A 21,022-nucleotide genomic window follows, 5' to 3' on the forward strand; every position below is an offset into this window, starting at 1 on the left:
TAGTATTATTACATCTGCAAACATGATTAACAAGATAAATCCAGAGATTTCAAATAGAAATGCATAGTGTTAAAAACATTCTGACCTGTTTTCAGCCTTCTTGAATTCTTTACAACAGAAGAATTCATCTAGCATTTTTCTGTAGTCAAAAAAAGAGGAAAAACTAGGAGTCAGCATTCTTTGAGACATGCCTTGGTTCTAATAAGTGGAGCCTTTAGTCCAAAAGGGTTGAGAACCCCAACTCTACTTGGTTCCCTAACCTGATCTTTTCTTCACTAATTGGGGAAGAAATTTTAACAGAACACCTTTACAGTTGTCTAGAAACAGTAAATGCCCTAGCTAAAGAAATTCTGGGAACCGAGGGGGAATCTGAGTTTGTGCTTCATACCCCTCAAAGTTACCCTAGACCCAGGTTTCCTTGTCAGGAAGGCACCTCAGAGGAGGTTGTGGAGGCAAGTGGCTTAGCTGAGTCAGCTTCTCCTGTTGTTGTGCCTCTGCCTGCTGAGGAGGTGGATAAGGCAGGATCTCCACCCTCAACTCAGATTTGGTGGAGTAGTGTAGTGTGGGATCATTTTGAAGTAGCAGATGATCCCAAGTATGCTATCTGCAAGCACTGCTGAAGGCAGATCAGCTGGGGCAAGGAGGTGAAAAACTTCACCACCATAGTGATGCTGCTGCATCTGAGGAGGAAGCACCCCCTTGCCCTTCTTCCTCCTCAGCCTGGCACCAGTGGTAGCATGCCCAAAGGGAAGTCCCCCGCTTGCTTCAAAGCCCCTGTCCCACCAAAGCAGAGGCAGGCCACCCTGGAGCAGTGGGAGAAAGCTGCAGACAAAGCGGGGTGAATTTGAAGGGTGAGCGAGATCATCCAAAGCATGAGGGAAATGCTTGCTCTGGATGGCCTGTCCTTCTACTTAGTTGAGTGGCCAGGGTTCAGGCAGCTCATGGTGCTCATGGCCCCATCTTACCAACTGCCTGCATGCACCACCTTTAGCACGACGGTGGTGCCCTCCCTGTATGAGGCAGGCAGGGAGTACTTGAGGGAAAGCTGTGCAAGGCATGGCTGCAGGTAGTCTTACACTTCACTTCCTATATCCGGAGCAGCTGGGGTGGAGATCACACCTACCTTTCCCTCACAGGGCACTGGTGTGATCAGTCAGGCTGTTGGTGGGCTCTCCTTCAAGCCAAGATGATAGATGAGACCCACACGGCAAGGGAGATCATGGTGGCCATGAACCATATGGTACAGGGGTGGCTCATTGAGCAGGGTGAGCTCACCTGTGGGTTCATGGTTACTGACAATGGGGCCAATATGGTCAAAGTCATCTGTGATGCCAGCTTTGTTGGCATCCACTGTGTGGCACACAACCTGCACCTCATAGTCGGGGATGCCTTGGAGGGGGACAGGGCTGCTGGTGATGGTGCCATCACTACCACCCAGCTGATTTCAAAATGTAGGAAGGTGGTGAGCTACTTCCACCACAGCATGAAGGGGGGCAAGATGCCATGGGAGAAATAGGCAGAGTTGAATATCCCGCAGCACAAAATCATGCAGGATGTGGAGACTCAGTAGAATTCCACATACCTGATGTTGGAAAAGCTGATAGAGCAACAGAAGGCCATCCATGACATGGCCTTGCTTAGGGAGCTTGGGATCAGCAGTCCCCTTAACAGAAATGAGTGAAATAACATTTCCCAGATCTTGGTGGTCCTCAAGCCCTTCCTCAAGGCCACCGACACCCTCAGCACTGGCAATGCCCTCCTTAGCCAGGTGATTTCCATAATGAGGGACCTAGAGAACCAAATGGAAAAGTTCCAGGGGATCAATGTTCCTGCCTGGGGCAAGCCGCTGTCACCAGATGTGAAGGCACTGGTGAGGTGGCTGAAGGAGGGCATGGCTATGAAAAGTGGTTTGTAAAATCTCTCTCAGGATCAGGCCTGAGAGACTGGAGACAGAGTGGTTTTTCTGTGAGAAATGTGCCCCCACAGGTAATTGAGTATTCTTGTCTTTGATGGATTCAGGTGTACAGTTTTTAGAGGTATCGGAGATTGTTGGCAGGTTTTGTGTTTTGAGCTGTAGGAAGCTGGCTTATGGTGATGAGGTTAGGTTAACAAGGTTCAGTGCTTGTTTGAATTTACAAACCACTTTTCACAGCCAGGCCTATGAACTTCACTTCATCAGCCTCCTAGGTACAGAAAGTCATGAACTCAACATAGACATTGAATTTATGACACACTACAACCTACCAGACATCTGACTCCCCAGATGCCTCTCCACTTTTACCTGCACTGCTACAACTCTCTGCCCCCCGCCCCCCGCCTGTCCCTCACTCCATGAAACGTCCGGGCTGTGGAGTGGATGCCTACACAGTCAGGTGGGTGGCTAACTGGCTTAGGGACCACACCCAGAGAGTGGTGGTTGACAGGTCATTTTCAACCTGGAAGGAGGTGGTCAATGGGGTCCCCACAGGGTTCGGTCTTTGGGCTGGTATTATTTAATATCTTCATCAGTGATTTGGACAAGGGTGTGTTGAACATCCTCTCCAAGTTCACAGATGATACCAAATTATGGGGCAAAGTTAATACATCAGAGGGCAGGGAGTATAGGCTGACCTGGACAGGTTAGATCAATGGGTAGAACATAATAGGATGCAATTCAACAAAGATAAATGTAAAGCACTCCACCTAGGGAGGAGGAATCCCCAGCACACCTACAGGTTGGGGGATGTCCTCCTCAGCAGCTCAGAAGCTGAGAGAGATCTTGAAGTCATAGTTGACTCTAAGATGAACATGAGCTGGCAGTGGAATGAGGCCATCAACAAAGCCAATCGCATCTTGTCGTATATTAGCAGATGCATGACCAACAGATTGAGGGAGGTGATGCTCCCCCTCTATGCAGCACTAGTCAGGCCGCAGTTGGAGTACTGTGTCCAGTTTTGGGGCCGCACTTCAAGAGGGACATGGAGGATCTGGAAAGGGTTCAGAGGAGGGCCACCCACATGATTGGTGGTCTCCATGAAAGACCCTACGAAGAGAGGTTGAGAGATCTGGATGTCTTCAGCCTATACAAAAGATGGCTGAGGGGTGACCTTGTGGCTGCCTACAAATTCATCAGGGGAGGACAGCAGGGAATTGGGGATGTGCTGTTTACCAAAGTGCCTCAGGGAGTAACTAGGAATAATGGGTGTAAATTAGTGGAGAGTAGATTTAGGTTAGACATTAGGAAGAAATTTTTTAACAATAAGAGTGGCCAGAGTCTGCAATGGGCTTCCAAGAGAGGTGGTGCTGTCACCTAACTTGGAGGTCTTCAAGAGAAGGCTTGACAATCACCTGGCTGGGGTTGTCTGACCTTGGTCCTCTTTCCTGCCATGGGCAGGGGGTCAGACACGATGATCCATTGGGTCCTTTCTGACTCTATAATCTATGAATCTATGATTTCCATTTTCACTGAGGCTTTCTTGCCTGCATTGCATGCCAGCTTCTGGTTTCTTTACTATACCTTCTATCCAGGACCAGCACACACACACACCAACTGCAGGAGCTTCCTCAGCCTGAAAAAGGTTTTTTCAACCCAAAAGGTTGCTAAGATATATTTAACTATTCAGTTGGTCTACTAAAAGATACCAGACTGATCCAAAGGACCTTGACTATCAGTGCCATGTCCTTATACCAACACCCCTAGTACCTGTCCCCAGTCAGCTGACCGGAAGGATGCCGGGCCCTGGGCACATGTAAACTCCAGGGCTGGGGCTGGCAGGGAGAGTTCTCTGTAAGGTGCTAGAGAAGAAGATCTTGCAGGAAAGGAAAGGAAGTCTGTAGTCTGTGACAGTTTGGCTGGTTGAGATACTTCTGGTGCTACTGTACTGCTTACTTAGTTATTACCTGTTGTCATTTAAAATGGTGGACCAAACTGAAGCTATAGAGGAAGAGGAGACCTCATTGGGGCACACTAACATGTCATATAGAGGCCCCAGAGCCAGTGAGGGCATGCCTTAATACACACACAGTGTCACCCATGTTATGAGTTTTGCTTGTCAGCAGCCTGAGGTCCAGTTTCCCAGAACCCCCTGCACCTATCTCCTTGAAATCTTGGAGGCTTTGTGGCCTCAGCAGGGCCTATCATGCCAGCAGTTTTAACCCCTCTGTGCCTTACTACACACACATGACACGTTTTGCTTGTCAGCAGTTTGAGATGCAATTTCCCAGAAACCTCTATATCTAACTCCTTGAATCTTAGTAGGTTTCATGCCCTGAGAGGGGGCTACCATCCCTGCAATTTTTATCTGAATCAGCCAAAAAATGACAAAGTGATAGGTATTTCAGTGATTCCCCATTATAGTCTATGGCCGAATCTTCGAATCTCTCTGAATCGGCGCCAAATCTTCTGAAGCTGATTTGGCCATATCAATTCAGGGCAGTGAGATGAATCTCTCAATCAGATCAGTGCCCTCTGAATTGGTGAATCCAAATCCAAATCAAGTACTTCCCTATTCGCACAGGCCTAAATGTGTACAAATTATATTCATATATAGAATCCTATCTTAGCAGGCTGCCACGTACTAGAAGAGTCCTATCTGCCTGTTCTTCAAAGCATCCATCAAAGAAGATTCAATAACTTCCTTGGCAGCTTGTCCTACTCTTCTGACAGTAAGACCTTTTTTTTTTTTTTTTTTGGATGTTTAATCTAAATCCGTTTTGCTTCACTTTATACCCATTTTTGTATTGTGCATCGCAGTATAACAATTGTTTTCCCTTTTCTTTATGGTAGCCTTTCAAATATTTGGCAACTGCTATCATTTTCCCCTTTAATATCCTTTTCTCCAAACTAAACCCATCTAGCTCTTTTATCCATTCCTCATATGGCTTGTCTTCCAGCCTGTTAATTTTTTTTATTGCTTGCCTATGGATCCTCTACACTTTCTCTACATCCTTCTTTTGTGGACACTAGAACTGCATAGTACTGGGGCCTGGCCAGCCCTAAGTGGAGTGGTAGAATCATTGCCTCTATCTTATATGCTATATTCCTATTTAAAGAAGCCCAAAATTTAAATTCCCTTTTTTGGTGACTGCCTTGCATTGCTGGTTTATGTTGAATCTATGATCCACCAAAGCCCTCAGATTTTTCTGTGTAAGTCCTAGACTAATTCTGCTTCATCTGTAAACTTAGTTAGAAGTTCTCTCCTTGTGTGTCCAAATCATCGATATAAATATTAAAGAGAACAGATACCTGTGTAACTGCACTTGATCCCTCCTGCCATTCTGACATAAATCCATTTATAATTACTTTCTGCTTGCTAGTGAGACTATTGAATAACTATTCAATATATAGCTACCTAACAGCTCGCATTTCTCTAATTTACTTATGGGAATGTCACATGGGACTGTATTAAAAGCTTTATGAAAATCTAAGTATATTGTGCCCAGTGTATTCCTTCCATGCAGAAAACTGGTTACCCTCTCAAAGAAAGAAATCAAGTTAGTTTGGAGTGATTTGTCCTTAGGAAATCCATGTTAGGTGCTAGTGATTACTTCAGTAACTTCTCAGGTATTGAAGTCAGTCTGACCATGCCATAATTCCCATTCTTCTGCTTTCCATGCCTCCCCTCCTCCCCCCACACTTTAAAAGAAGAAAACAATATTAGCTGAACCCCAGCCCTCTGGCACTTCATTGTCACCTATGATTTTCCAACTAATGGTTGCCAGTGGCTCATCTGATTCCTTCAATACTTTGGAATGAATTCCATCATGCTTTGTTGACTTAAATGCATTAAAGTTTGCCAAGGGGTCTCTGGTCTTTTCTTGTTGCAATTTGCAGCCCCTCTGCTGCTTTGTCTGTATTAATTGTGCTAACTTTTTGGGTGCTATTTGCTTTTTGTTTTAAAGGTTGAGGCAAAGTAACCATTTAACAGCCTTTGCATCTTTTTTAATAGATCGTTGTCACTGTTGAACAATGGAATCTGTGTTTCTTTGGTCTGTCTTGCTGCCTGATGCATTTATAGAGCTGAAAAAGTCCTAAATCTCCTTTTAACAATAACAGAAAAGTGAAGCATTCATTGTCTCTGAGACGAGAAGTCGCTTTTATATCATAAAGTTTATCATAGTATCATAGTACTTAGGGTGGGAAGGGACCTAAACAGATCATCAGGTCCAACCCCCTGCTCCGGGCAGGAATGGGTGCCAGGATCATATCACACCAGCCAAATATCTGTCCAGCCTCCTCTTGAAGACCTCCAAGGTAGGAAAGAGTACCACCTCACTTGGGAGCCCATTCCAGAGCCTGGCAGCCCTAACTGTAAAGTAATGTCTCCTGATGTCCTGCCTGAACCTTCTCTCTAACAATTTGTGGCCGTTATTCCTAGTAACCCCTTGTGGTACCCAGGGGAACAAATTCTCCCCCAATTCCCACTGGTCTCCCCTGGCGACTTTGCAAATGGCCACCAGATCCCATCTCAGCCTTCTCTTGTGGAGGCTGAATAGGTTCAGGCCCTTTAGCCTCTCTTTGCACGGCCTGCCCTGCTGCCCCTTGACCATGTGAGTGGCCCTCCTCTGGACCCTCTCACTGCTAGCCACATCCCTCTTGAAGTGCGGTGCCCAGAACTGGATGCAATACTCCAACAGTGGCCTGAACAGTGCCGCATAGAGGGGAAGGATCACCTCCCTGGACCTGCTTGTGATGCATCTGTAGATGCATGATAAGGTGTGGTTAGCCTTATTGACCGCTTCCTCACATTGGCAGCTCATGTTCATCCTGGAGTCAACAATGACTCCAAGACCCCTTTCTGCCACTGTGTTGACAGGAAGGGTGTTCCCCAGCCTATAGGTGTGTTGCTGGTTCCTTCTCCCTAGATACAGTACCTTGCACTTGTCTGTGTTGAATTCCATCCTATTCTCATCCTCCCACCTCTGTAATTTGTCTAGATCTAGCTGGATTCTGTCTCTCCCCTCCAGCATGCCCACCTCACCCCACACTTTGGTGTTGTCAGTGAATTTGGACAGAGTGCATTCCACATCCACATTCAGATCGGCGATTAAAGATGTTGAACAGTACAGACCCCAGGATGAGCCCTGGGGGACTCCACTTCCCACATCCCTCCAGGTCAAAAACGACCCATCCACCACCACTATATGGGTGCAACCATCTAGCCAATTTGCCACCCATCTGAATGTGTAGGCATCAATGCCACAGTCACCAAGTTTTTTTTTAAGAGAATGTGGTGGGAAACCATGTCCAAGGCCTTCTTAAAGTCCAGGAAGATGACATCCACCCCAACACCCTCATCCAGGGACTTTGTGATCTGATCATAAAAAGAAATCAGGTTAGTCAGGCAGGACCGGCCCTCAGTGAACCCATGTTGGTTGCCCCTGAGCATTATCCCCCCTTCTGGACCCTTGGAGATGTGCTTCTTGATAATTTTTTCAAAGGTCTTCCCAAGGACCAAGATAAGACTGACTGGCCTATAACTGTTGGGATCCTCTTCTCTCCCCTTCTTGTAAATGGGAACCACATTGGCCCTTTTCCAAGCCTCTGGTACCTGGCCAGTGCCCCATGAGCACTCATAGAGCCATACCAGGGGCCCCGCTATGACCCCCGCCAATTCCTTCAGCACCCTCAAGTGAAGAGCATCTGGACCTACTGATTTAAACATGTCCAGCCCCTCCAAAATTTCCCTAACTAGGTCATCCCTGATGCTAGGCATGGCGGTGTCTCCCCTGGGTCTGTCCACAATTCTAGTGGGGGAGATGTACCAGTCCCTGTTCAGGAATATGGATTCAAAGAATTAATTAAAGAGATCAGCTTTTCATTTGCCGTAATCATCAGATTGCCAAGCCTGTCCTGTAGGGGTCCCATATTACCCGGTGCCTTCTTTTTACTTCCTATGTATTAGAAAAAGGACTTTTATTAACCTTAATTCTGGTTGCTAGCCCTAGCTCCATCTCTGCCTTGGCCTTCCTAACAGCTTCCCTGCAGTCCCAAGCAATGGAGGTGTAATCCTCCTTGGTGATAGCCCCTTGCTTCCACTGTGTGTACACTCCTTTTTTGCCCTCAGGCATCCCTGGATGCCTGTGCTGAGCCATGGGGGCTTCTTAGCACTTCTGCCCCCCTTGGTACACATTGGGACTGACTCCCTTTGAGCTCAGGGGATTGTCTCCTTGAGGAAGAACCACCTGTCTTGGACTCTCAGCTCATTGAAGGTCTGTTACCCCAACGACTCTGCTACTAACCTTCTTAGCTTACAGAAGTCAGTCCTCCTGAAGTCGAGGACCTCTGACTAGCTGCTTGCTTTCACTGTGCAAATCACAGCAGGTGATGATCACTGTTGCCCAGGTGGTCGAGTACTCACAGAACCCTCACCAGGTCATCACCTATGGCAAGTACCAAGGCCAGCAAGGCATTTCCCCTGGTGGCACTATGCACCTCCTGGGTTAGATGGAGGTCCTATATCCTGGCTAGAAACCTACATGAGTGGTCGGACCTGGCTGACTGCTCCTCCCAGCAGACGTCTGGGTAGTTTATGTCACCTATGACAACCACATCCCTTGACTTTACAGCCTCCATGAGCTGACCTGAGAATTTCAGGTCCAGCTCGTCCCCCTGGTGAGGTGATCTGTAGTAGACGCTCACTATCAAGTCCCTTTCTCCATGCCCCCCCCCTGCACTCTTATCCAGAGCACCTCATTTTGCCCCTCCTCTGACCCCATCCTGATCATTGAGGACGTGTATTGTTCTTTGACATATAGTGCTACACCCCACCCTCCTGGCTTTTCTCTGTTCTGTCTCACCTGTACAGCCTGTATCCCTCAATGTTCACTGCCCAGTCATGGGTAGAATCCCACCAGGTTTCCATGAGCTCCACTAGGTCTGAGTTTTTGCTAGCTAGCAGGAAGGCAAGTTCCTCCTGCTTATTCCCCATGCTTGAGCATTTGTGTAAAGGCATTTGAGGCCTCCTGTAGATGCCCATGATGCCCCCTTGTTCCTAAGTTTGCCCTGGCCCCTGTCACTTCCCTGGGTACTACCTGTGCATGTCATCTGGCTTGACGGTGAAGTGTCCTCACATTCCTCTGCCTCCCCATCCCCCGGAAAACCTAATTTAAAGCTCACCATAGGAAATCAGCCAACCTGGAAAAAAACCAAAAACGCTTACCTTCAGGGGAGAGATGAAGCCCATCCCTCCTGAGCATATCCTCTGTGTGGAAATGTGGGTCATGGTCCAAGAACCCAAGACCCACCTGGTAACACCAGCTCTGAAGCTGCCAGTTGACCTCACCAATGCATGTCTCATGGTGCTGTCCATGTCTGCTCACTGGAAGGATAGAAGAAAAAAACACCTGTGCCCCTGTCATCTTGAGCTTTGCCCCTAGAGCCTTGTAGTCTCTCATGATACAGTCTGGGTTACTCCTGGCCGCATCATTCATTCCCACATGGATGAGGACCATGGGGTAATGATCAGAGGGTCAAATGAGGTCTGGGATCATCTCCCTGATGTCCTGAATCCAAGCTCCAGGCAGGCAACAAATCTCACATGCCATGGGGTCAGAGCAACAGATGGGCCCCTCCACTCCTCTCAGGATGAAATTGTCGATGACGAGGACCTGACATCTCTTCTTCTTGGTGTTCTGGTAGCTCTTGGCCTCTGCTGTGCTTGGAGTGGCATCAGTTCTCTTGGAGACATCCTCTCCTACCTCCTCCTCCATGGCAGCCAACTTTTCTTGGCACAAAAAATCCTTCTCCTCAAAGGCACTGTTCATAGAATTCCTACCTGCCTTAGGAAGAATTTCCCATGATATATTAGATTAACTTAAATACTGAGAAATAGGCATTTATTTTTATTATTCCTATTTATTTTAGTTCATTTATACCTCCTAGGACTCAAATTACATAGCTGAACTAGATTGCTACAAACACAGATTTTATACCATATATGTTCCTACTAAACAGGAATCTTTTGTTTTGCTTTTCAGGCTCTCATTTCTGCTTGAAACCTGCATATTCTCTACAAACTTATTTTTAACACTCTCCCTTTTTCCCTACTCTTGTCACTTGTGGGTAGATGAGGAGCAACTTATCTGACTTTATCCGATCAAAGCTTATACTCTTCATATATTCACTATGATTGGTCTCTTGATAGCATTCTAGCTTATTCATGACAATACAGTTATTTATCCCTCTCTCTTCTTTCCCTTTATGTTTCTGAGGTAAAATACTAACCACACTGATGTCAATGACAGCTTTTTCATTGACTTAAAAGAAGCCAAGATTTCAACCCTATGTCTTATTTTATTCTTTGTTTTAAAATGTAATAGTAAGAACCACAGGAGACCAGCATAGCTACAGAAATAGGTGTTTAGCTACCTCAAAATCAAACTCCAGAGTAGCCTCATTAGGCTGGGAGTGTGCTTCTCCACTTGGGTGGGTGAGGGACACTCAGCCCTGTCCTGACTGGGACTTTCTTCTGCAGAAATATATTTGCAGGTACTAGTAGTGCAACTAAATCAGGGTGACTGAAGCCATGTCTACATGAATGGCAGACTGTGCAGTTGCTTGTGCACAGTCATTTAGTACTTGCATAACCAAGTACTAAATGATTGCACAGTAGTGTCCCCACACAGTTTTTTTCAGATGCTACTGCACAGTAGCATCTCATGTAGATGCACCCTGGGGAAGCAGCCTTGGGCATAACATTGTGTGGAGTGGGGTGGATAATAGCCACTGCAGGGGCTGCATGGCAATATGACTGCACTTGCAGCTAGGAGCTGCTGCTCTCCAGGGCACTGACATGCCCTGTTTTGCCTCTGGCAGGCACAAGAATACACATAACCCCAAAACAAGCAGTTATAAATGTAAATTCTATTTTCATTATGTGGTTAAAAAATTTACCTGCAATTGAATGCAGAAGCCACGTTGCAGAATGTGTTTGAAAATGTGGCCCAGAAGGCTTGCTTATCTTGGATAAGGCTCTCTCAAGCATCTGAACTTTTGAATGCTTGTCTGAACTGAAGGTTGTTCATCTCCTATCACTATTTGTTATATCATTTAGTTACCAGTACTTCTCTTGTGCCAGCTTCTTATTTGCAGAAGCAGCTGCCATCCTTTATTCATTAATGCAAGTCATAGAGCATTATCTGTTAAAGGAGTTATGCATCTAATAATATATTGCATAAAAAAAAGTAAAATTGCATCCCATAAGTTTCCTTTGATGTGAATTGCTTTTGTACCCTGCCCTGTTTACTGCTGATGAAAGGAAAATGCAATCCTTTTCTATGCACAGGTGCTATAGGGAGGGTGGGATAGTAGAGACATCTTTATAGAAATGCGGGCAGGCTCAAGCACCATGCCATGGCTCTGAAGGAACATAAACAATCCTCAATTCCTCAACCTATGTGCAATTATGAACCTGAAGTTTTAGGCAGAATTGTGCTATTTTAAAGGAAGCAGCATTGTGAACCCTACAATGAATTCCCTCACCAGCATAAGTACATCAGTACTTTTAGGTGGTCTGAGTTATCCTCTCAGCACAGTTCTGTTCCTCCTTCCTGGCCAAGACAGCTTTGCTCCCTGTGTATCAGGGATATAGACCTGACTAGCCTAGAACAAGATTTTGTGTACTTGTTATATGAATTTGTTTCAGTTGACGCATTCTTAGTTCCTAAACCACTTCTCTCCTAATATTGGCTATGCACAGGCGTTTTGTTTTTACTGAGAGAACCGCCACTTTCCTGATAGAAACCACAAGTGTATAAACATTCATTAACTTTCTCCCACTGGAAAAATGTCTCTCCTGCTGGAGAAAGATCTTTCTTTTTTAACAAGATCTCTTCTGTGAGGCAGTTTTTCACTGCAGAAAAGGATGCTTGTACACTTCCTTGCCACTTGACCCTCCTCCCAGTCTGGGGAACTGGGTCACGCCAATCTGGGGAAGGCAAAGACATCAGGGCAGAGGGGACAGCTGTAGGACGGCTTTTTCTCCTGAAAAGATTTCTAGCTGCAGAAATTTCTGAGAAATTCTCTAGAAATGAAACACTGTTTGAAACCTTTATCAGTTTCCTATTTCTCTTCTTCTTCTTCTCTTTCTCTCTCTTTAAAAGAGTTTCTTGTAAGCTGTTTCCTGTGGCTCTGAGAAGAGAAGAATTGTTTCAGTCTTTTATGAGATGTTATGAAAACCATAATGGTAACACAAGAGAGATACTGGTCTGCTGGTAAATGTTGCTGCTGTTGAGGTCAATATTGTTATTCTCATTGACTCCAGTGGTGCAAAGTTAGGAAGACCTTAAGCACAACCATTGTTTTTGAGAGCTTATCTGTAATATAGAATCATGTACAATTACAATATTACAAAAAAAAGAATAGCATATTTCAGCATGACAGAAATATATCAAGATACTAATAATATTATTGTTGTAACTCTTCCTTTGTCAGTTGCACAATTAATAAATGTAGACCTCTATTATTTCTGGCTGCTCTACAACTTAAAAAAAAAATCATTCTTATATATCAAATAATTATCAAGCACATATCTATTTTGTACATATGATTCAGTAACATATACTAAAATGTATCACAAACAGATGAGAATATATTTTAGAAACAGGTATGTCAAGAGCACTATGTGTCTGCTGGTCATTTTCCCATTAGCTCACAAAAGCTTCAGTCTTGAATATTTTTCTTTTTTCTTTTTTATCTCCTTCCCCTCTCCCCCCTGGCCCGAGATAACTGATATTCCAGCAGTAACAAAGGGTACTGCTAGAATAAAAAAATTAAAAATAATGAAAACATAATATTGTTCTATATGTGGATGTGAATACTGAATTTAGCATACCCTATTGTAAGATCATTCTTTCATAAGTGCATTTTTGATCAAAAAACAGAAACAGAATCATATAATGGCAATGGCAGTTACATTTTTTATCTGTTTCTTTTTGTTCTTCAAAAGAAATAGCATAAATTTAAAATGTGTTGGGACTATACTGCATGCCATTCTAAAGAACTTTTTCACTTCACAAGTAACCTGATTGTACTGATTAATCATTAAAAGTTTAGGTAAGATATAGGGATGTAAATAATAATTGAACAAAAAGAAAAAGGGAAAAAAAAGAGAGGAAAAAAGAAAACAAATGTCTTCTCTTTTCCTCTAGATTCATTGTTATCACTGTACCATTTGGGGCAAATTCTAAGAATTAAATGGTGAAGGAAGTGCTACTAAAAAAGAGGGTAGGGTTATAACCTAAGGATATTTATACAATTCTCAAGAGCTGGCAGGAAGATTTATAGATGTAGGAAATCCCCCATGGGCTCATCATGAATTGCTCCAGGTGTTGTTTTCCTGATGCATGAAGTATAACAAGGTGCATGGCTCAGGGGCTTTAGCCAGCTGAAGGGGTTATAAAGTAATAGCCTGCCTGCCTAGGAGCTCTGGGCAAGCTGGAAGGGATAATTGGCTGTCCCTGGAGGAAGTTAAAAACTCCCAGGGAGATGATGCTAGGGAGGGAGGGATTCTGAGAAGATAGGAAGTACTTAAGTGTTGTGGTGGAGCTCTTGCCATGGATGGATGGATGGATGGATGGACAGACAGACAGATAGATAGATGTACAGATGGGAGGATAAATAGATGAGGTGGGGAGTTCTATTGATATTTTCTATTTTGTTTAGTTTGGGGAAGGAAAAGGGAAGACTGCCTTCTGGGCCTGCTGAGTAAGTAACAACCTACTACTTGTGGTGAAGAATCCAGACATTCAAAGTTAATTAAGTTTAGGTTAGATATTAGGAAGAATTTTCTCACTAGGAGGATATTAAAACACTGCAACAGGATACCCAGGGAAGTTGTGGACTCTTCATCCTTCAAAGTTTTTAAGACCTAGCCAAACAAAGCCTTGGCTTGGATGACCTAGTTGGGGATGGTCCTGCTTTGAGCAGGGGGGTTGGACTAGATGACCTCCTGGGCTAGGGACAGACATTCAAAAAGCCTGAGCCTGAATTGATTCACTCTTTACAGGTTAGTCTAAGCTGCACAGTTTAAACTGATTAATAACTGGACAGACATTCTCTGTTAATCAGGAAATGCAGGCACATGCCTGCAGTGGCACAAGTCAGAAGCCAGTGGATATTAGAGCATGCCTGCCAGCCACTGCCAGAAGGGAGGGAAGAGAGGCACCCTCCAAGGCTCTCACCCCTTCCTGCTGGAGTAGAGGGAGTATGGCCAGGCATCAGCTGGGACTATCAGGACACACAGGATGCCAGCCACCAGCCTGGAGGTGGGGGGGGAGTAGGGGGAGCTGCTGCCAGACTGATGAGTAGGGATTGGAAAAAAGTCCTTTCTCTGAAGCAAGCATGTATTGAACACAGAAGTTTGCAAAGCATACAGCAGGGAACTACCAAAACCTTCATCTAAGCTAAGATAGAGCCCACGGAAACACAGCACACACAATATAGTCTAACTTAAAATGTAAAGCAGGAAGACAAGAGAAAGCCTTGCATAAGTCTTACTAATCCTGAGGGCAAAGCGTCTAGGTTTTGTTTAGGTTTTAAAGGTTCTGCTTTATAATGTAAATGTAGCTCTCTGCATTCTTTGGTTTGCAACTTCCAGCCAGGAGAAGTCTGCAACTTCCCTTAACTCCATCTCCAGCAAATGTGCGATGATTGTCAGGTCTTTGCCGACACTCCCCTCCTCTCAGTCTGGTCCTGCAGATCTTAATTCTGGGCTCACTGGTGCAGGTCTTGCCTCTCTCCCCCATTCTGGGACCACTGTGGAATTAATCCCTTCCCTGGCTGCAGGCAGGCTGGACAGAGGGAGGAATTAACTCCATCTCTGCCTGGCTGCAGGAAAGCTGTGGAGGTGCAGCTGGGGCTGGCAAACCCCAACTGCAGTCTGCAAGGTTTGCCAGCAGGGAGAGAGGGGACAGAAGTAGTTATTTGCCTCAGGGGCCATAACAAGCCAGTGCCTGAGCATGCCCCACCCCTGCTCTGGCTAGAGAACAGAGGGGAGGGGCCATCCCTGCTGTGGAGCAGCCCAGAGAGCATGCTGGGATGCTGGGGGTCTCTGATTTAACTTAAACCAGCAAGGGGTCTGGGAGAGACATTGCATAAACTGGTTTGAGCCAAATCAGTTAAGTCTGATACTACATTCAATCAGATGCATCTCAAACCAATTTTGGCCATTTTCAAACTGGTTTATGTGCGCTGAATGTCTGTTCTGTTACAGGATTAAACCAGTTTCTGATCACTTAAACTGGTTTATGTGTAATGTCTGTCCCGAGCCCTGAGTTCCCTTCAAACATTAATTTTCTATGATTCTAATTCCAGCAATGGAGTCAGGAGCCCAGTTAAAATGGCTGGAGGGGCTGCATCAACAACAACGGAGGCTTTTTCAGCAGCTCCAACTCTAGTAGCACCAGTTCCAGAGCGCATAGCAACAGCAACTGCAGCAGTTTCAGAGGGAGCAGCAGTAACAACAGGAGGAGTTCCAAAATAGTATTTGGAGTCAAGACAGATCCCCACCCAAGTTGGTGAGTTACCTGGTTCCCAGAGGATAGAGAGTGGAGTACTCACTAAGATGAAATGTGCAGATGATCCAGTAGCCTTCCTGTAACATTTGAGTGGGTAACCAAGGCCTATCAGTGACCACAGGATATAGGGGCTGTGAGGGTGAGGTGCAGGGCCCTGGGATCACATTCAACCCAGGATTATAAGACCCTTAAAGCTACCATACTAAACCAGTTTGGTCTCACAGAGGAGGCCTGTTGCCACAAGTTTCAACAAGAGACTTGGGGCCCAAATGCGTGACCTCAAGCCAAGGCTCAGAAATTAATGACTGGTGCATCTGCTGGCTAAACCCTGACTCATGGTCTTATGTGGAAATAGTGGCACTGGTGGCCCTAGAGATATCTTCCTAGGAACCTGGAGGTGGGTGTAATGTGACGGGGAGACCAGTTTTGAGGAAGCCACCCAGAAAGTAGAGGACTTCATGGAGGTGGAGTTAGGCTGTATGGATTCCTTGGAAGGCCAGCAGGTTCCAGGGCTGAGAGCCTAGACTGTGGAAGAAATAGGCAGAGTCTCTAAAGAGGCCTCTTGTAGAGGTGCAACCTTTTTCTCCTCTGAAACCCTAGCCAAGGCAAGGGTCTCTGGAGAAGATAGCCACCTAGGGCATCCCCACAGCCCAGGAGGAGGAAAGGATATGTGATGACTCATTTCAATTCCAGGAGGAAGGGCTATTTATATCAGAACTGCCTTCATAGGCCCTATGGCCAAGATATACCCACACATATATGTCAGAAGTGTGGCAGTCCAGATCAGAAGAGGTATGTGGTCCTAGTAAAGATAGGGGATTTCCATGTTGTAGGGCTCAGACTTGGGGTCTAGCCAGACTTTTGTCCATGAGCAATTTGTGAATCCGGCAGACCTCCCAGTAAATGAATGTGTATGTCATGGAGTATTTATGGAGATACCCAACCAGACCCCATAAAGCATCTAAGCTTGACCGCTGGGGGACAGGAAGTTAACATGACAGCTGCAGTGGCCAACTATTTAGCTTACCCTGTGATGATGGAGCCAGACTGGAGCTCAATGGCCAAACTGTTATGACTGGTTCAAAGATTCAAACAGGTTTACCCCAATTCCACTGAGCCAGAGCTGGGGGAAATATTTCTCTTCTCAGACCCTGAATTCTTTGGACCTCAACCCAGATCATGCTGAAAGGCTAGTGGGGAGGTTTCTGCTGCTGTTTTGTTTAATTTGAGATAGGAAAGGGGGAAGGCTTTCCTACCTCCTGGGCCTGAAGGAGTAACAACCTGCTACGTGACGTTATTGGCAAATATTTTTTTTTAAATTACAATTAGCAAGAAGGACAGAAGGCATGGTAGATTTGCATCTTATAGATAAACTAAATCAGAGATGCATAGTAACCTTTTGCTAACAGTCAGTAGTTTACTTCAACAGATGCTGTGAAGGGATCCTTTTGTCTAACTTCAGACAAACACAGCTAACTATCTACTTAACAAGAAAGCTATTATTATACAGTTATCTGTTACTTGGAACCTGCAAAATGGCTTCCTTTTGTTTCATTTTAAACAGTTCCCAGCATTGATTGCTTTTGGTCAATTCTTGATGTGATGATGCCCAAAATGTGCTTTTACAGTATTGAAGGTGGACTTTCCTCTACTGTTTTGTGAATCAGAGCTCCGTTGTTTGTCTGATACAGTCAGAAAGTTCCTACGGTTAGGAACCATTTGCATAACACTCTATTAACAACACTAAAGCATATCAAGATGATAATAGCGTGATGCACTAAATTGGAGATGAAAGGTTATATAGATGGAAGCAAGGCAAAATAGACTGGTGTAATCATGGAATTCGTATTTGCAATGTAAGAAGTATTGATTTAAAATATTTTATCACCTTTTTATCGACAGAATAATATAGAAATTGCCATACTGGATCAAAGCAGTGGTCCATCTTGGCCAGACTCTTTTCATAAAGTGACCAATAACAGCAGCTGAAGAGTAAGATGGATAAAACCCCTTGGAGAGAAAATTATTGGAAAGATTTCTCCTGCTGAAACTTCTCCATTTTCCTTCCTTGTGCTTTAATATTTCCTGTTATAACTGTAGATATTGTTATCTAAATAATCTTACTCTAAACCCTGGTGAGTTCTGGCTTCAGTAATAATATGCAGCTACTATGCCTATCCTTTAACGATTTTAAAAAATAGTAAACAGTGTGTTAACTCACCTTAAATTTGAAAATGTCCTTGCACTCTTTGGTTTAGATGTGATTGGTTGTATTAATGTCAAAATATTGGGAGAAGTTGCTTCTTTGGTATTTCTATCTCGAGCAAGTAACTGCTTCTTGTGAAACATCCAGGCTCAGTTTTACAGAATTAATTGGCCTGGTTATTTCAAATAAGCTGAGATGATGTCAAGACAGAACCTCTCTAAGGTCAATGGCACAGTGTGTCTCTATATTGCTGATTTAATATCAAGGCACAAGTTTCTGTGTATTTACTGGCTCTGTAATTCTAGCTTTTGGGACCAATGTCAATACTATCAAATGACTTCATTTGTGTTCATCTGTCCTGAACAGAGATGAAAAATTGACCCTGGCAAAAAGAAAAGGTGATATTACTTTTGGAATAATGAATGTGGATACTTTAAAAAGTTACAAGAAGTTCAGTTGCCATAATATAAATACCTTGGCATGAATTGCACAATAAAAAATGTGCTTCTGTCAATTTTTGAACCAGGTCCGCTTGAACAAATTGTTGATTTAACTCAAAGGCTTTTTGGTTTGTTTGTTTGTTTTTCTGGTGGACCTTGTACATAATCCAATACGGCTTGGCTGTTTTAGGACTGATAACATTCTTCATTGGCTCTTTTGAAATCTTAAGAAGGGAGCTGTAATGAGCTGAAATGATCCTAATAAGAGAGAGATATTAGGAAAAGAGGTAGGTTTAAACAGAGAAATTGGCAGGGTTCCTTTTTTTTCTTTTCTGCTGAGGTAGACTGTAATAGAGTTATGGGAAGTACTATACCAAGAGCAAAAGAATACAAATTACACATCACTCCTCACATTTTATCCATTAAAGAAAACAGAGGAGAACTGAGCAAAATGTCAAAAATATCTAGAAATACTAATTGAATTGATTAAACAATATTGCGACCTTTTCTTTGCTTTGTTTCTTTATTCTGCCTTTTCTAGAGAGGAGTTTACTGGTTGGTTTGTGTGAAAACATCATATTCTAAGGAAGTATTAAGAGAATATTCATAGACAGTGAACTATGAACTTGTAAATGTGAAATTGTGCTTAAAGCCTGATTCTTAGTTTTACAAGATGTGCTCATGCTATGAGCAGCCTTACCTAATATTCATATCATAATAAAATGCTTTCTTTTACACTGCTGCTCCTTTTGCCTTAATTATTATTTGCTCCACTGATCAAACTTGTTTCTAGAAATTCTAAAAGTTAAGACATATAATCTGGCCATTCAAATGAATTAGAAAATCAAAGGGAGAAAAGTCTTAAACAATAGAAATTGGGGTGCAAGCGTGTCTCTGGGTCACAGCTTTGGAAATCTGGAACACAGGGGGGCAAGTTCTCTGGAAGCCAAACCAATTAAAATTAAGATTGTGTAGGTTACCACAACTGAAAAGAACTCATTGAAGCCTGGCTGTAAGGAGCATCTTATGTGCTCCCAGCATGATGTTGAGCTAACTTGTTTACTGCCTAGTTGCAAAATACAGGGCTGTAGTGCCAATTACTCTGATTTAAAACATCATATATAATGTGTCATTGTTCTCCCCCTGCACATCTCACATAAACACAATAACTGTGGCAGATTTCATTTTTGATCCACTACCTTGCATTCCAACATCTGCCAAAGAGGATTTCATAGATTTCATAGACATTAGGGCTGGAAGGGACCTTGAAAGATCATTGAGTCCAGCCCCCTGCCCCAGGGGCAAGAAATCAGCAGGGGTCATAGGATCCCAGCAAGATAAACATCCAAATGTCTCTTGAAGGTGTTCAAAGGGGGTGCTTGAACCACCTCTGGCGGTAGTCTACTCCAGACCTTGGGGGCTCGGACAGTAATGAAGCCCTTCCATATGTCCAGCCTGAAATGGTTGTGGATTAGTTTGTGACCATTTGATCTTGTCATCCCCTGGGGCACTCTGGTGAACAGACATTCCCCCAGATCCTGGTGAGTACTCCTGATAAACTTTAGGCAGCCACCAGATCACCACTGAGCCTGCACTTTTCCAGGCTGAAGAATCCCATAGGATATCTGATAAGTGCCAGCAAAGTTGGCCAGCAAATGTGCTTGTTGTTTTTTGAGCTGTGAACTGCACAATACCTGTCACCCAATACAGCTCCTCTCTACCATCCTCCCTTCCTTCAGTGCTAGCCATGCACTGGAGCACCATCATGTCCCAGCCAGCCCATCTACAGCATGTTGAACAAGATTGCAGCAGCCTACCAGGTCTGGTAGGATGCCCCTCTAGGTGCACTGCCAGCTGGAGCTGCTCTGACCTGGCTCAACATGTTGCTGTCCTGGGCGCATGTGTCTATGTGGTGCCTGGGAGCAATAAACTCTGGTGCGATGTGTGCCAGAGTTTATTGTTTTGCATTAGTTGCACACATAGATGCATCCACTAAAACCTACAGGAATCCTTTCAATCCTGTTCTTCATTCTTTACTAGTTATCTAATGATAGAAGCATTCATGGTGCTTAATAAACAAATAAAAAGAGAGCTCCTTTCCTGGGGTGGGAGGGAGGGGAGGGATGTTACATTTAAAGATCTTTAAAACCACATGGTGCTCTATTAACTCTTGTGCTGGTTGGGAATCATCTATTGTGGAATATTTCTACTTTCCATTGAAAAACTAAAACCCTGAATTAACAAAATAAACATAGTGAAATATCAAAATATTTGATAATATATTATGATTACAAAATACAAGGCAAACAGATGCCTTGTAGAAAACATTATTTGTTCCAAAAACACATTTTCCATTTAAAAAGCATTTTGAGTTTTTTGATTACTCTTCAGTAGGTCTGTATACAAGAATACATGCCCATACGTGAACATTTTTTGCAAGACTGGATCTTATACTCATTTACTATATTAAGTAGTTGCAAGAAATGAAGCATGCAGAAAGAAGTGATGTGGAAAGACTATAGTTATGAAGTCAAAATAGATTAGATAAGATCTGTGAATATCATTTTATTTTATCTTCTATATTGTTTTAACATAAATAAGTGTAATATAGCACTGTCTGTACACAGTTAAATAGCCATGAGGACTGGCTGAAATAATCATGCTGCTAGCCTAAACCGGTTCACAATCAATTATGCTATGTAAGCCAAAAGACAAAGGGAGAGAGTTATGCCTATGAGTCAGCTTTTTAAAACAACTAAATCTAACAGTATTCATGCAACTGCTCTCTTGTATATAAAAGAGAACACCTCAAGAAGCTTAACATCCATAAGTCTGTGGGCCCAGATGGATTACACCCCATAGTCTTAAAAGAACTGGTGGA

General features: G+C 43.8%; 1 long non-coding RNA gene across 1 annotated transcript in view; it reads left to right on the top strand.

The window, feature by feature from the left end:
- The window catches only part of LOC132248683 (uncharacterized), a 38,650-nt gene extending 19,772 nt beyond the window's left edge, over window positions 1-18,878 (top strand). Inside the window, exons 2-3 of the long non-coding RNA XR_009460006.1 lie at window positions 15,293-15,495; window positions 17,398-18,878. This is a non-coding gene — a long non-coding RNA (uncharacterized LOC132248683). The remainder of the gene's footprint in view (window positions 1-15,292; window positions 15,496-17,397) is intronic.
- The last annotated feature ends 2,144 nt before the right edge of the window (window positions 18,879-21,022 follow it).

The sequence above is a fragment of the Alligator mississippiensis genome, chromosome 1 (genome assembly GCF_030867095.1).
Source record: "Alligator mississippiensis isolate rAllMis1 chromosome 1, rAllMis1, whole genome shotgun sequence".
Classification (NCBI taxonomy): Eukaryota; Metazoa; Chordata; order Crocodylia; family Alligatoridae; genus Alligator; species Alligator mississippiensis.